The following is a 16,040-nucleotide window of genomic DNA, read 5'->3' on the forward strand; positions in this document are numbered from 1 at the left end:
TTAGTTGCGGACGAAGTCGGCGCCGGCAGACACACTGTGGCTACAGTGTTTACTGTAGCATTTTGTTTTTATTTGATAATAATTGTTCAAACGTTGACTACTTAGGCTCAAAACGTTCGTCTCGCAAAGTACAACCAAACTGTGCAATTAGTTTTTGATTTTGTCAACATTTAGTACTCCATGCATGTACCGCAAGTTTGATGTGACGGGGAATCTTCTTTTTGCATAGTGCCAAATTCTGAAATTTGGAGTAACTAAACAGGCCCCTAATCACACGCTACATTCCAGTAGAGAGCGTCGCCAAGCTTAGACTTTTTTGAGACTTGATGGATGATCCTAAGTTCCTAACCGCGCAAGTGAGGCACTGGTGCAATATGCGCTGTGGATGGGTCGCCAACATTACTGTCCGCCTTCCTTGCGCTGTGCTGCTCGTCAACCACAATCTTCTTGCTTACCACTCCGATCCCCAGGTTCCTGACAACTAATAAGGTAGAGCTAGCTAGTTACTGGTTAGGGCTAAAAACTAATTCAAATTAGTTGAAATTGGACAACTAACAGCGGTTGGTTGGTTCGTATCGTTGCTGGTTCGTGAAGAAGTACTGCTAGCTGGTTTGTGTGAGAAAAAAATATTGTTCCGGCTGAAAATTTACGATCGTTTACGACAAGCCACAGCCAAACGAACAGGCTGTAACTAGCTAACAACAGTATACTTAGCTAACAAATTAGTCCAATCATTAAAAACTTTGTATCGACTAATTTAGGCCAAAGACTGAATTTGTGTCGACTATTGAACCTATAAAACGTTAAAGAATTTTATAAAATTATACGAATGAGCAGCACCAGGCTAGTGGAGTTGATGTTGCGTGTTCACTGATGCAAAAAAAGGGTATGAAGTGTGGGGACTGCGGACGAGATGGTACTCTACACGGTGATTTCATTTCTGACCTTAAAATAATTCATGACCAGGTGTCGACGTAAATGTGACGAAATATGACTTCCATGATATAAGATTGTACGCCTAGGGCCTCATTTGTGTCTAGCTCTTGTGTTAGTGTTGAATTGTGCCTTGAAAGAATTTTTATAGGCTATTCAAGCCTCCACCGGCCCTCTCTAGCTATGTAACCGATCCTTACGAGCGTGACTTTGCAGTTGGCCACTGCATCACCCGCTGCACGCCCGACATCGCCTCACCAACAAGTGAGGAGAAGGTGCCCTTTGGTAGCTTGAGCCCGTGGGACAAACTCCCCTGGGTGGGCTCGTGCTGAGATCTTGCATGCCCGACACTGCCTTCGACTCTTGCCCACTCCGCGCCCTCCACCTAGTCATCAAGCGCAAACAAAATCTTCTCGGGATCCCTAATGTAGGCCCACGCGAGCTTTAGCAGCAGGGGACACAACGCCAGCTACTAGGGATGGGCATAATTAACCAAAACCGAGAAACTGAACCGAAAAAATCGGTTCCTTTTTTGGTTCTAGATTGCGAGGAACCGAAATAACTGAGGAAATTTTGGTTCCTACTCCCAGATAACAGAATTAACTAAAATAACCGAAATACATGAATTGTACTTCACTTACTTGTATTGTGTAAGATTATGTTTGATTTGTGTGTGATATCTCATATTAAATTGATATGTATTTGTGTTACTATATTGCTGTATTACCTTATCACTTATTATTATCTAAAATATAGGTAGTGTTGGCTAAATTTACTTTAAAAGCGACATATTTTTTGTTGTATTAACCTCTGCTAAAATATCAGTTACTTCGGTTAGAACCGCGGTTAGAACCGAACCAAAATAACCAAAAAATCAAAATGCTCGGTTCCTAAAACTTTTTAGAACCGATCGGTTCTCATTTTTTAGAATCAAATTTCAACAATAAATCGATGAAGCGAACCGAACCGAGAACCGAATGCCCACCCCTACCAGCTACCCCCACGACCACGGCCGGTGTGGGCGTCCAACTAATCTGGCCTGGCAGCAGCGTGGATTCGATGTGAGGTCACACATATCCGACCTGGCAAATCGAGCACCATGCTGTGTGGCGGCTACTATGGTGAGCTCGGTGACAAGGGATCATTTTTTTTTATTTTGTAATAGATTATCAGCGTTGATTTGCAACCCGCGGTGATGAACTCAACTATCACTGCTAACTTTATTACTAAATCGTAAAACCAGTTGTGGTGGGGCCTCTGAATCGGGTGGTAATTTGCTAGTTCGAAGTTCTGAAGCGGTAGTCAACAAAATAATAAATAATCAAAGTGTTTGCTAAAATTCTTGTTTTTAACACTAAGAATAGTAGATCTTTCAACGGGTAAAAAAAATCCACTGAGCGTCTCTGCATGTCTCCGTCCAACTGAAACAGTACGCGTGGCGTCTTCTGCCATGTGCATCTCCCATAAGTGGAGGGCCCACACACACGGATGGCTCCCTATTATAAGCAGAAATAAATAAATAAATAAACTCTGACCTATGGGTTTGACAATTCCTAGACATTATGCTTAAGATAGAAGGTAACTTTCTTACATACGGTCCTTAGACCTTTGCTTGTGCGTGAACATTAACTCCAAACCTAACATTTGCTTTTATTACGAGGAGTCAAACTCAGGACCTGAGTAGTGCTCCTAGAGCCCAACTAACTCGGCGAGCACCCGTTTGCAAAGCACAAACTAAGCTACCATTTACACTTCCAAGCTGAAACAAACTGGGTTAAGTTGCCTAGTTCTATCACATAATTATTTTTTTACAATCCCCTTCTGGATTGGACTCGAAAGAAAGAGCAATGAGCAATGGGCAGAGAAAGAAATCTCGCCTCTACTATTCTGCTGTTGTGCACCTTCATGCCCCCTCACATGGAGTACATTAGATGCCTAGTGAAACAAATAGGCATCGATTAATAGATGTAAAACAACGTGACTTGAATAAACAAAGAATAATATCGTAACTTTTTAAGTGTCAAAATCTTATATCCTCCGTATGATGGAAGTGAAGGGTTATGAGGATGCTACGCTAGCCGGAAAACAAAAATTTCGACCTCATAAACCAAGATCTACTGCTAGTTATAGATCACGGGATTACCACTAGACGCACAGGTGCAGCGGAAGCGACTCGATGTAGTCGAACGCGTCGTAGTAGTGTCGTGCAGTTGCGAGGTCGTCCGTCCGTCCATCCCCTTCCTGCAGTTCATCCTTGTGCTCCAGATGTAGCACCTCCGAGGTATCCACACGTACAGGGAGGAAGCGTTGCGCCTCCGGACTGCTAGGTCCGCGAGGAGCAGCAGGTGCGGCGTAGGATGGGCGGCGACGGCTGCCAAAAGGCGTGGATTAATTTACCCCGTTGCCCCACCCCACATATTTATAGGCATCCCTAATGAGCTCCCGAGTTGGAAGCCCATTAGTAACCCTAAGCCTTGTCTAATTCGGATCCAATCTGAACTAGGCTTCCAGCCCCTTAAGCGTGCGACCCTATGGGTTCACGCACACATAAACATGGCCCGAGTACTCCTACTCGGCCATTAGTTGATAGCGGCCTCTAGCAAGGCATGTCAACTCCTATGCGTACGCAAAGATCATATCAGACGAACCACCACAAAACCACATACTTGTTATTCCCTTGCCACACGATATTTGGTCCAACTCATAGGTTAACACTTAACCCAAGCATGGCCATGCATTTCTTGATCTAATCATTAGAGTGATCCAGTGATATCTCTCACATATATAGAGAGGGACAAATTCCATCTTGAATGTCTATGTCTCAAAGCATGTTTCCCGACAAACCCGAAAACCACCTTTATAACTGCCCTGTTACGGAGTAGCGTTTGATAGTCCCTGAGTAGGTCGTTTCACATCTTGAATACATACAACAATCTCAGGTCTAAGGACATAACGTACATGGTGTGAATAGAGATAATAACGATATCTCATGTTGGGTCAGTCCAGCCCCATATCATACATGTGCCCACATTATTAGTTTGACATCTCCATGTCTATGACTTGTGAAACGTAGTCATCAACTAATAATGTGCTGATCCATTATTCATGTGTGTTCACACACGAACTCTGACCAGGGACAACATTAGAATAACCATTCAAATAAAAGAGTTTCACAAACAATTCATATAATTACTAATCGATACAGGTTGTCTTTAATGAAAATTCAATGAACTCATAATATATCATGGATACAAAGGCAATATAATCATCTCTATGATTATCTCTAGGGCATACTCCTAACAGGAAGTCCCATATAAAACGATGTCTAAATCGAACGAGATTATAGAGGGGGAGTCTCCCTAAAAGACTCGTTTTTTTATAGTATGATATAATTGTGGCTATAAAAAAAATTATAAATTAAATTGTATAAAACAGGGCTAAAAACATCTCCAAGAGTCTTTCTAAAGCTTACTCTCTAAATCATCATTTGGAGAGTCATTAACATAAAAATCGCTTTCAATATATTTTCGTTCTCCAACAGTTTTTCTATATCTTGTGTGCACTCTAGAGAGGTATTTTGTTTTCTATCTTTGGCTAGCGAGAAATTCTGAATAGAAGATGGCTATATTTGGATAACCAAACAAAGACGAAGCTATTGGAGGTTTTTTCCTATTAAAATCTTCATTACAAGCAATTAAGAAGAATACAAAGAGTGTTTTTGGTTAATCTAATGTGTCTCGTAAAAACAATGGATTGCCTTGTGTTCTTGGACCTCATCTTAACCAACAAGTTGATGTAGGCCAGGGCAATCTAATGGCATTTACATGCACGCCGCTGCTACTAACAACAGTTACAAAGGCATTGTTTAGTTTCTCCCTGAAAGTTTACACTCTATTCTATCGAATGTTTGACACATGCATGGAGTATTAAATATAGACTAAAAAATAACTAATTGTAGAGATTACGACTACTTTGCGAGACGAATCTTTTAAGCCTAATTATGTCAAGATTGAACAATGTGGTGCTACAGTAACATGTGGGCTAACGATGAATTAATTAGGCTTAATAAATTTATCTCGTGGTTTACTGACGAATTCTGTAATTTATTTTTCAATTAATTAGGCTAAACATCTCATACGACACCCTAAAACTTGAGGTCTGATTTAAACGAGGCCAAAGTTCCACGAAAAGTTGGGTTCACATAGTGGGCCAGGTAGCCTATAAGAAAAGTGGCAGCCACTGTCTGCTTTGACTGGCTTTCAGACTGCCGGTGCCTGCCTGTAACACGAGGTAGTTTTGATTTGACATCACAGGACGGATTAACCAACACAATTTAGTACGTATTTAATCAGGCACGAGTACTAATCCTGAAGGCACTGCAATACTACAGTGCTTGCAACAGCAGCACAAGGTGCTGTTTCCAAACAAGGGAGGGAATGTAGAATCCCAGCCATGCCAAGAAGGGCCAACGAGGGGTTCATGGGGGAAATAAGGAGAAACAGGAGGGGCGATACGTGGAGTGGAGAAGAGGCGCAGGGCAATCATAAAGCAATGGATTGCGAAATGATTTTGGCCATGGATGCATTGTTGCAGATGCAGTCCCCCATGTTTCTCTGTCCCCTCATTCAAGTCATTCTATTGTTCCCTCTTCCTTTGTCGGCCGGCCCTTTCCATGCTTTGCTTTGCTTGCTTCACTGAACAGCCCAGCAGCGTCTTCTGACAATGAGAGAGGAAAAAATGAATGAGCGACGTTTAACGTGGGCACAGGAATTAAAAAAAAAGGCCAGCAAGCAAGCTGCAAGCTACTCCCAGTTCTGCGTTTTTTCAGAGTACTCAATAAAGCAGGCAGCAGCACAACGGGAAAAGGAAAACAAAGGAGAGCGTTGCGCTGTGCAACACCTGTGTCCGCTTCAATGCCCTGCCGTCCTTCCTCCTGTTCTCTTCTGTTTCTCTCTCCCTCTGACCTCTCTAGCCCTTTCTCCCTCTAGCGCGCGCGCTCTCTCTCTCAGACACTGTAGCGGGGCCCGGGGGGGAGGACGTGGGCTACTGGTTCCTGTTGCACTGTGCGCCCAGTATGTGTGTGTGAGAGGGAGAGAGACACAGAGGACAGAGGGGCACTGCCACTTCGAACTGGGAATTAATTTGCATGGGGGCCTTTTGGCCCCGTGCAGATGGGAGGTTGCCGTTGCTTGGACCACCACCGTCCCCCCGTGCACTGTGCGCCATTCATCACCGTATGACCTACAGTACGTTGGAGTAGGGACTTTTGTAGTACTAAGTGTATTGTATATCAAGTGGAGCTTTCTCATTGCAAATCCAGGCTGTACTCGTAGGCCAATCTGCTCTGCTGGTGAAACGATTAGCAATTTAGCACCCCCTAACTATACCATGACATACCTCTGACGATACTTTTTCCTTTGCCGGTAGATAACCTCCCGTGAAAAGTTTTGTCGATAGTTTAGAAGAAGCTATTGGCGAAACTTTTGCCGACAGTTTAGACCTTTCCCCACAGTTTGTGTGTTGGCAAAACCATTTCCGATGTATTTTGTAAATCATGCCCTGTCCAACGGCTAAACTGTCGGCAAAAGTATAATGCAGGTATAGATATACATACAATTTGAATAATTTGACAAATCCACTTTTGTTCATACAGAAGGCATCACATTGAGCAACTTCACATGATTTTATAGAAGTAATATATTAGATCTTCCATACATATATATATATATATATACATATATATATATACATATATATATACACACATATATATACACACATATACACACATATATATACATATACATATATATATATATACATATATATATATATATATATATATATACATATATATATATATATATATACATATATATATATATATATATATATATATATATATATATATATATATATATATATATATAACAGGGTCAAGTGATGATCACAGTACATTGAGCCATACATATACAAGTCCAAGATATATATTAGTCACTAGCAGACATATATGGACATATACTACAAGTCTTGTACTAACTGGTTACGGCTAAAGCTAAGAGATCAATAGATCATGACTTGGGCACAAAAGTGACATTCAACACTTCCATATGTCTTTGGCCTACACGATAGTAGGTGCAAACAAAAGAACATAACTGCAATTCATGTCTTCCTGCAGCAATTCTCGAACACTTGTTGCCACTCCAAAATACTTGAACACCAACTTGGTGAACATATGGTTGCCATGTAACAGCTCTCTGATCAAACCTCAAAAGGTTGCCTATCCAAAATACTTGCAACACCACATAGCTTAAGTACCTAATATGAAAAAAGCAAAATATCAGTGAAATGTGTTTTGTATCATTAACTCTTGCTTTGTTATTGGGTGCAAATAGTTAAACAATATTACTGTACAGGGGCAGCTATGCTATCAACTATTTGGTGACACAGGCCATTATATAATTCCATTCAATCTATTTAGCAATGACGTGCCAACTACAAGCAAGGTACTAGCAGCTTAATAATGGTACACATATATGGCAGATAAAGGGAGTACGCATAATTAAGTTAATCATATATAGGACCACAACCTCATTGTTTTTTCCAGAAATTCTTTAACATATATATTATAGTCAAATTTTAAATTTATATAGCTGCCAGCCAACACAACCTCATTGCTTCCCACAATGCAAACAATTTGGATCACATATATAAATCAAAATGTTCAAGTAAAATACCTTCAAGCTGTGATGGCCTTCCTGTGCCACCACCTTTTGAGTGCGGCGGTGACTTATTGTCATCCCTCATCTAGTAGGAAACAAATATATTACTAATCAGCAAAATAAAATGATCATTTTTAAGAAAATAGAGAGGTTAGACCATTACTCTGTCATGTGGCCATGCAATGCATCTCCCACGAGCCTCTAGAATGGTGGTGACCCCTTCATGTGGACGAGGCAGTACAACATTCCTTATAAACACATGGTTAACAACCACTTCACCGAACTGCACGCCAAGAGCAGTACCCCCAACAATAGCCCTTGGGTTCTTTGTTTGAATGGTAGCCTTTGCCACAACGACATCATAGGGCCTTACTACATTATATAGTATCACATCTCTGCCACCCCGAAGCATAAAATATATTTTAGAACACTATAAAAAACTGATTCTAAAAATCTATTGCTGCTGATTAGTGCTTCCTTATTGGACCAGGTAAATCACGCCCTGAACATTGCAAGACAACTAGCAGGTAAGGATTGTATGCGTCTAAAAAATAGATCAATCTTGAAGTGCTCCCAGTATAGGATTATCTCTAATTGCATCTTGAAGTGCATTCTGCAGCAAACAAAAAAATTAGCAAAATATAATGGCATAAGAAATAGTTGTGTTTATCGCACTTACAATTGTTGTTGCAGCTCCTTTATGAGGTACTCCATTCTTGTGTGTGAGTTTTGATAAACAATTCATCTCTACAAGGGGGACGCCCTAGCTCCTCACCCTAAGCCATATATATGTTATTGTAGTTACAGGATACGAAGAAAGGGAAAACAAACTAAAAATAGACGTTGCATACCATTTCAGTACCAACACGTGCATGACTCTTACTCCTAGTTGTATGGTTTTGGGTCAGCTTTGAACGATTTGCTTTCCCCCTCAAAGAATGGGCCTACCAAATTATTTTATGTTTATAATTCTGTACCACATACATTATGAAAATGAGCAAGCAATTTATAACTTACAGCTGCCTCCGGAGACCTCCAATGATTAACTAGCCACTTCCAGTCATCCATATGAACTTTGTCATCGCACAGAGCATACAATTCATCATCTTCCATGTCATCAACATACACCTTTTTCAATTCTGCTTTAAACTCCTTCCACTTCGTAGCTGTTGTCTTCATAAACCAATTGAAGACACAGTTGTTTACTTGCCAATATAGCTATACAACACACAAATAATAAGTTAGGACTCAATCACATGACTGCAGTTAGGACTCAAGCACACAAATTTCAGTACCTATGCATCTGTCCAAAGCTTATACTTTTGGTGTGGACAGACCTTCCTCCAATCATCATGTGCAATTGGGAAACCCTTTGTTCTCACAAGTGTTCCAATGAAGTTAGCTAATTTAGTGCCTGATGGTCCGCAAGGTTGACCACGGTCATTAACATCCAATTGGAGTTTAGGCTTATTTTGCCTTGCATAGATATCAGCCTTTGTAGTAGGTCCTCGAACATTTTTTTGGGCTATTCGGGAACATCTGGAAAACAAATACAACATAGTACACCCAACTTAAGTATGCATGATGCATTGCATTATTAGTTGTCACAACATAGAGACAAATACCTTCATTAAGTTGATTCTTAGGATGTTCATTCATAGCCTGCATATCAACATGTGGGTCACTTATTCTAGAGCTGGATCGTAAGTTATGTCCAGTTGCAGTTGCCTCAACAGGAGTTCGGGTCTACATTTGGGGATACAATTATTTCATATTTCCATAGACACTTCATAGAATTATTTGAGAACATTTATTTGAGAACATTTAAGATTCATGGGAATGCATACCTTTTTATTTCTCCTTGTTTGATGCATTAAGCTAAGTTGTTGTGTAGTAGGCAGAAATTTAGTTCTTGCATTTTCTGTATCCTTAGCCTGATATTCTCATTCCTTTCAGTTTCATAATCAGTTGGCTCCACAACATTTTCATAATCAGTTGGCTCCATGGATTTTCTTTTTCCCCTTGCTTTTGGCATTGTTTATCCTAGAAAAAAAACAAAAATGAATTAGTATAGGATTCTCATAAAATACTAGAGCAAGTATGTAAGCAATCAACAATTAGTTTAGACCAACAAAGCAATTATGTCAAAGAAAAATCTACATAGCACTAGCAACACTTGATGGTGTTTGAGACTTACTTCCTCTTGTAAAGGAATCTGTTGCTCTCCCATGCCTGAACGCGTGGCAGGGGCAGGCGTCAAAAGGGTTCCTGTTGCTGCACTATAGCCACGGCAGGGGCAGGCGCCGAAAGGCTTCCCTGCCGTACTGTAGCCATAGTAGGGGCAGGCACCAAAGTCAGCCCTGCTATCATATCTAGTCACTGTAGTAGCATGGTAGCCTGGCATGTCTGTGTAGTAGGATTAGATGGGTAGAGTTGTATATATATATATCTTCCAACTGCAACTCAGTAAAGTGAGTGAGTTCAGTTTTGCCATCTCCTCTATAGAGCTCCGGCCAACGCTTATGCTTGTGCTGTGTGTGCGCTCTGTTCTCCCTCCCTTCTTCTATCTCCAGCCGTAGTTGTAACACCTCTAGTGTTACAAGCTCGTTTAGCACTGAGATTACGGCCAGAGAACTAGATCTTTAAATAAGTGTCGCTAGTCAACTTGTCTCGGCGCTTAACAACTTTTAAATAATCTTGTGGACAAAAGTTGTTTAGGGCTTGTTTTGGAAAAGTATGAAGAAGGTGCTTAAAAATGCCTAATAGCAAATAAATAGTGAATGGCTTGTTTATTTGATTAAGCATGAGAAACAATTTTATAAACAAAAATTTGTTGAAAGTAAAATTTGCTAAATAATAAAACCTTAGAGCTTTAGTTATGCTTGTACAAACATAAAGTTGTTTTAGAAAATGAATTTCTGAAGGTTAAAATAATATAAAATATAAACAAGAAAATCATATCATCAGCAAGATATGAACATCATGAATATGTTGGTATGCTTGTTCGAGTGTCAATGTGATGTTTGTTAGTTTAAAAATAAAAACAAAAGTGTTGCTGGCCACTCATCTCACCTACCTCGCCGATACGACGCGTGTGTTATGAGATAGGACCGAGCTTGCTGGCCTTGCCGGCTGCTTGCTCTCCCTCCCTCTGCTGGTCTTGCCACGATTGCATGTCGGTTGCCTCGTGTGCCTTTAAGCCGAGGCCGAGCTACAACTGCCACTAGTTTCACCTACCCCTACCGCAGCTCAGGCCGTGTTGTCCTTGCCTTCGCCCTACTTTTTCTTCTGCTCACTCTCTCGTTCTCTCTCGGTCCCTCTCTCTCTGTCTGCCTCCTATGTCGGGCCACCCATCGCTAGCTCTTCCCCCCCCCCTTGCAAGAGTGCGCGAGACGCGCAAGCCCACAACGCTGCCCTCCCTGCTCCACCATTGCGCAGCCACCCCGAGCCTAGGAGCACCATCACCATGGCCCGCTGTCGCCGCTGCTGCCTCACGCACTTGTGCTCTCTCCTGTGCCCTGCAGTGACACCGTGGCCACGCCATCCTTCGCCTAGCCCTCACGAGCATGCGTGAACCGCCCCAGCCTCACCTCATCGCACCGCCACACGGAGGACCATGCCGGGGACTGACTCAAGGTCATGCCCTCCTCTTCGCCTGAGCCTCCTCTATGCAACAGTCACCGCACCACGCTTTCTGTGCGGCCGCACGGTGGCCCGCTGCTCTAGGCGACCTCCAACCAGACCACGGTCGCTTCCGTCGCATAGTCACCATGTGCGCAAGAGCGCTCGAGCCCCGCATCGCCCCCGCGCCACCACCTCGCCACCAGCACACCCTCACCACGGAGTCACCCAGTCCTGAGCGCTGACGCATGTGGCCAGGGCTCCATGCTCTAGCTCTGGCCGAGCCATGTCCACCAACAGGTGTGCCCGGTAGCGTGCAAGCCACGATGCCGCCTCCTCACCGCCATCGATGACCTCACGGTCGGATTCGACCGCCGGCCGGTTCCCCTGCCCGTGCTCTGCTTTTGAGGGAGAGAAGGTGAGAAAGTGTAAATAGAAGCTTTTTAGGGGGCTAGGTGTGAAAATTGTGACTCATATGAATAGTGATGGATAGTGCCTAGAGTACTATAGGTTGATTTGTGGGAAGCTCAGGGGCCTCTTCGCAAATATACCACCGTCGCCTTGCCCTGGCCACGTGGGCTGGCTTGTTGGGCCGCGCTCGTCTGCGCGTCGGCCAGCCTACTCATGCTGGGCTACGGTTCGCCTACCGCCTGGGCCGCGCGCGCCTGTGGGTCAAGTCACGCTGCCGGCCTACCGCCGCCGCACCTGGGCCGCTCATGCCTGCGCCCGTTACCGCCGGCCATGCGCCCGCTTGGGTTGGCCTTGTGCCTCCCGTGCCTGGGCCACGCGTCCGCGTTGGGGCTGCTGGGCCGCTTAGCTGCCGTCGGCCCTTTTTGTTCTATAAAACATTTTCTAAATTAGTTTCAACGCAAATGTGTAAATTCAACATAAATTTGTGTAGATAACCAAAAATTGTGAAACTAATTTTGTTAGGCTCCTAAAATCATGATCTATCTATTAGCATAATTGGTTTATCTAGTTTTAAAATGTTTCTAGGGTTGCTCTAATTATTTTAAAATGTTTAATATTGTTAAAATGTGAACTTGTAGGAATTTCCATGATAAATCGGTGATAGTGTTGACTCTGAAAATTTTACAGTAAATTACTAATATTATTAGCTGCTCACTATAGTTTTTGTAGCTCCTGAATAATTAGTTTGCTAGATAGATAATGATGCCCTATTTCAAATAAAGATTAAATCGATAGAATGATATAAAGAAACAACTTGGGTTTGTATAACTAAAACACTTGTTGGGAAATAACACCTTTCTCGATGATGTTGATACATAGATTAGTACGTTAGTCATTAGAGCTAGCTTGTTAGTTCGTAGTATGAACTCTGTTTTAAGAGTTGTTGTTGCCTGGTTAATTAACTATTGCATCATCTCTGCATCGCGTTGCATATCATAATAGGAATGATGGTGGATCGATGGTATCAAATGGAGTAGCTAAAAAGATGGTGCCAGGGATCAGGACACAAAGATGGAATGCTAACTTTTGGTTATAGTTGACCCAAGCAAGCCCCGGTGCATAACCCCTATTATTCTGCACTTTAATTTATGCTTGTGCATTAAAGTTATGGAGTTGAATGAAACCCACTTGCATATATATGCATATATATACATATCTTTATCCTATGAGTCTTACTAGTTTGATAGGATCGTGTAGATTGCTATGGTACAGGACTCCGGTAGAAGTCGAGTGATTGCCTATCACTCACGAGAGATAGGAAATATATTATTGTTGTTACTATATTATTATTACTTGGAATATATATGAATGATAAATGAAGACCGGGCGGGGATATGGTTTGGATATTGGTGGGTGTAAGAGGTTGTGTCCCATGGCCAATGGGGCATAGCTTGGTTAAACTATTTTCCCTGTCTGTGTCGGTTAAGGACCGGCCGTTGCATTAGACTCTAGGCAAGTCACAGACTTATTATCCTGAACACATACTTATGTATGGGCGTGGGAAGACTTGTTACTCTCTTGTCATGGGTTTCGGCTCTTTCTAGACCAACTTTTAGGGTGGTTTTTGGATGGAGGTCCAAGCACCGCACTGAGTCCAAGACTCAGGGGCGGGGGCTTTGAGTCCAAGTTTGGACAGGGACCTAGACCCCATGACAAGAGGGTAGTGGGTTGGTCCTACTTGTGCCTGAGGTACAAGCGGGGTGAAAGCATCTAGGCCCCTAAGTGGATTTCAGTGATTAATGTCAATACAAGATTACTATGACTAACGTGTGTTTTGCAGAGGCAATTATGTTAGGTCATAGTAATGGAGATCGATTGGGCAATCGAGCTTGTCATGGACCTACGATGGAAATCATTTCGGTTTTCAAAGGATGGATGACAAGGTTAAGGATGACTAGTTCTAAGTGTCGATTGAAGTTGGAGAGACACTTAGAGTAGTTTAGGACTTTGTTTTTTCCTTTGGCCGTACTATGAAGGGGGGTATGAACGGGTAGCTTGACCTAGTTGAGTCTAGTGAGTTAGGTGTGGTGCACACTTGTGAAAACTAGCTCTAGGTAGCTCCTATGAATGCCTAAAATCCTTTGGAGCAAACTTCATTCACATATGATCGAAAGTTGGAAGTGAATGGAGGGTCAAATACTGACTGGACGTTAGCTCCGGTGCGACCGGACGCTGGCCGCAGGGTCCGGTCAGTTCATTTGACTATGAAGAACAAGTCTGGTGTGACCGGACGCTGGTAGGTCGTGTGACCGGACGCTGAGGGCTAGTGTCCGGTCGACTCCAGTGAGGGTCCAGACCTGAGAAAGTGCGACCGGACACGCCCGGTCAGTGGTGACCGGACCCTAAGTATTCAGCGTCCGGTCGTTTATAGTAAGCATCCAAGAGCGACCGGACGTGTCCAGTCGGTACTGACTGGACCCTGACAGCGTCCGGTCATCACTTGAAAACTGTTCGTGGGTTGAACTGACCGGAGCATCCGGTCAAAACGATCGGAGCGTCCGGTCACCCGCAGAAGCTCATAACGGTTCGTTTTTCAGGCTGCCTTATAAATAGAAGCTCCACTCGTGAGTGGAGTCACTTTTGCTCATTCCAACAGCTGAGAAACACGTTTGTGAGTACCAAGAAGAGCAAGGTCCTAGTGAGGTATTTGTGATTTGAGAATCCAAGAGTGAAACCTCATTAGTGAATTAAGAGTAGACAAGTGTGCATCCATCTTCTCATTAGGCTTCGCGTGGTCAAGTGAGAGTTCATGCTTGTTACTCTTGGTGATCACCATCACCTAGATGGCTTGATGGTGATTGGGAGTTTGGTGTTCACCCAGCGGAGCTTGTGGGTGACCCAACTCAAGTTGTGAGCGGTTTTGGGTGATTCGCCGCGACGGAGTGTCGAAGAATCAACCCGTAGAGAGCACTTGATCCTTGCGCGGATCAAGGGGGAGCTACACCCTTGCGCGGGTGCTCCAATGAGGACTAGTGGGGAGTGGCGACTCTCCGATACCTCGGCAAAACATCGCCGCGTCCTTTTCTCTCCCTATTTACTTTGAGCACTTACTTTGAGCAATTCAATACTTGCTTTACATTCTTAGAATTGCTATGCTAGTGTAAGTTTGGAACATAGGGTGCAAGTCTTTTGTGCGTTGATTTGATAGAAACACTTTTCTAGGCACAAGGGGTTAATTGGGTTATCCGTAGGATTTGATTATTGCAAGAAAATTTAGAATTAGCCCAATTCACCCCCCTCTTGGGCATCTTGATCCTTTCAATTGGTATCAGAGCCTCGTGCTCATGTTTTTAAGCCTAACCGCTTAGAGCAAGATGTCTCATGGGGATGGACCTCCTCCTATCTTCGAGGGGGATGATTTTCCATATTGGAAAATTCGCATGGAGGCTTACCTAGAAGCTCTAGATGTTGGAATTCTTAGAGCCACCTCTCAAGGGTTCCCAACACCTAAGAATGCCGCACAACTTCAAGGCGATGAAGTAAACTATGAAAAATGGAATACAAAGGCTCGCAACAACATCTTTAGAGGCCTTTGCAAAGATGTGTTTAATCGTATAAGGAACCACAAAGACGCCCATGCACTATGGTCGGATGTTTGTGCGCTCCATGAGGGAACCAAGAGTAAGCATGAGGAACGCTATCATCTTGTGATTAAAAAGCTAAATTCTTTTGAGATGCTTCCCAAAGAAAGTGCTAATGAAATGTATTCTCGTTTAAATGTTCTTATAGAGGAGGTCAATGGGCTTGGACTTACTCAAATGTCACCATCCGACGTTGTGAGAAAGATCTTGAGTGTCCTCCCCATTGACAAATATGGGCACATTGTGACCGTGCTACATCAAGGTGATCTCTTCGCCGCTACACCGACACAAATCTTGGGAAAGATCAATGCTCATGAGATGTACATGCACATCACGCCACAAGATGGCTCATCCTCTACAAAGAAGAAAGAGAAGGACTTAGCATTCAAAGCTAGACAAGATAAGGGCAAGGCAAGACTTGAGTATGAGAGCTCAAGTGATGAAGATGATGAAGAAAGTCTTGCTCTCATGGTGAAGAAGACCGCCAAGATGCTAAAGAAGCTAAACAAGAGTGGCATCAAGTTTGACGGCAAGAAGAAGAAGTTCTTCACTAGCTCAAGAAGAAAGCCAATCTCCGAGATGGATTGCTACAATTGTGGCAAACTTGGTCACCTAGCTCATCAATGCACAAAGCCCAAGAAAGACAAGTTCAAGAACAAGGCCAAGAAAGATGATTCAAGTGATGAAGATGAAAAGAAAAAGAACAAGCCAT

The sequence above is a fragment of the Miscanthus floridulus genome, unplaced genomic scaffold, assembly GCF_019320115.1.
Source record: "Miscanthus floridulus cultivar M001 unplaced genomic scaffold, ASM1932011v1 os_1183_4_5, whole genome shotgun sequence".
Lineage (NCBI taxonomy): Eukaryota > Viridiplantae > Streptophyta > Magnoliopsida > Poales > Poaceae > Miscanthus > Miscanthus floridulus.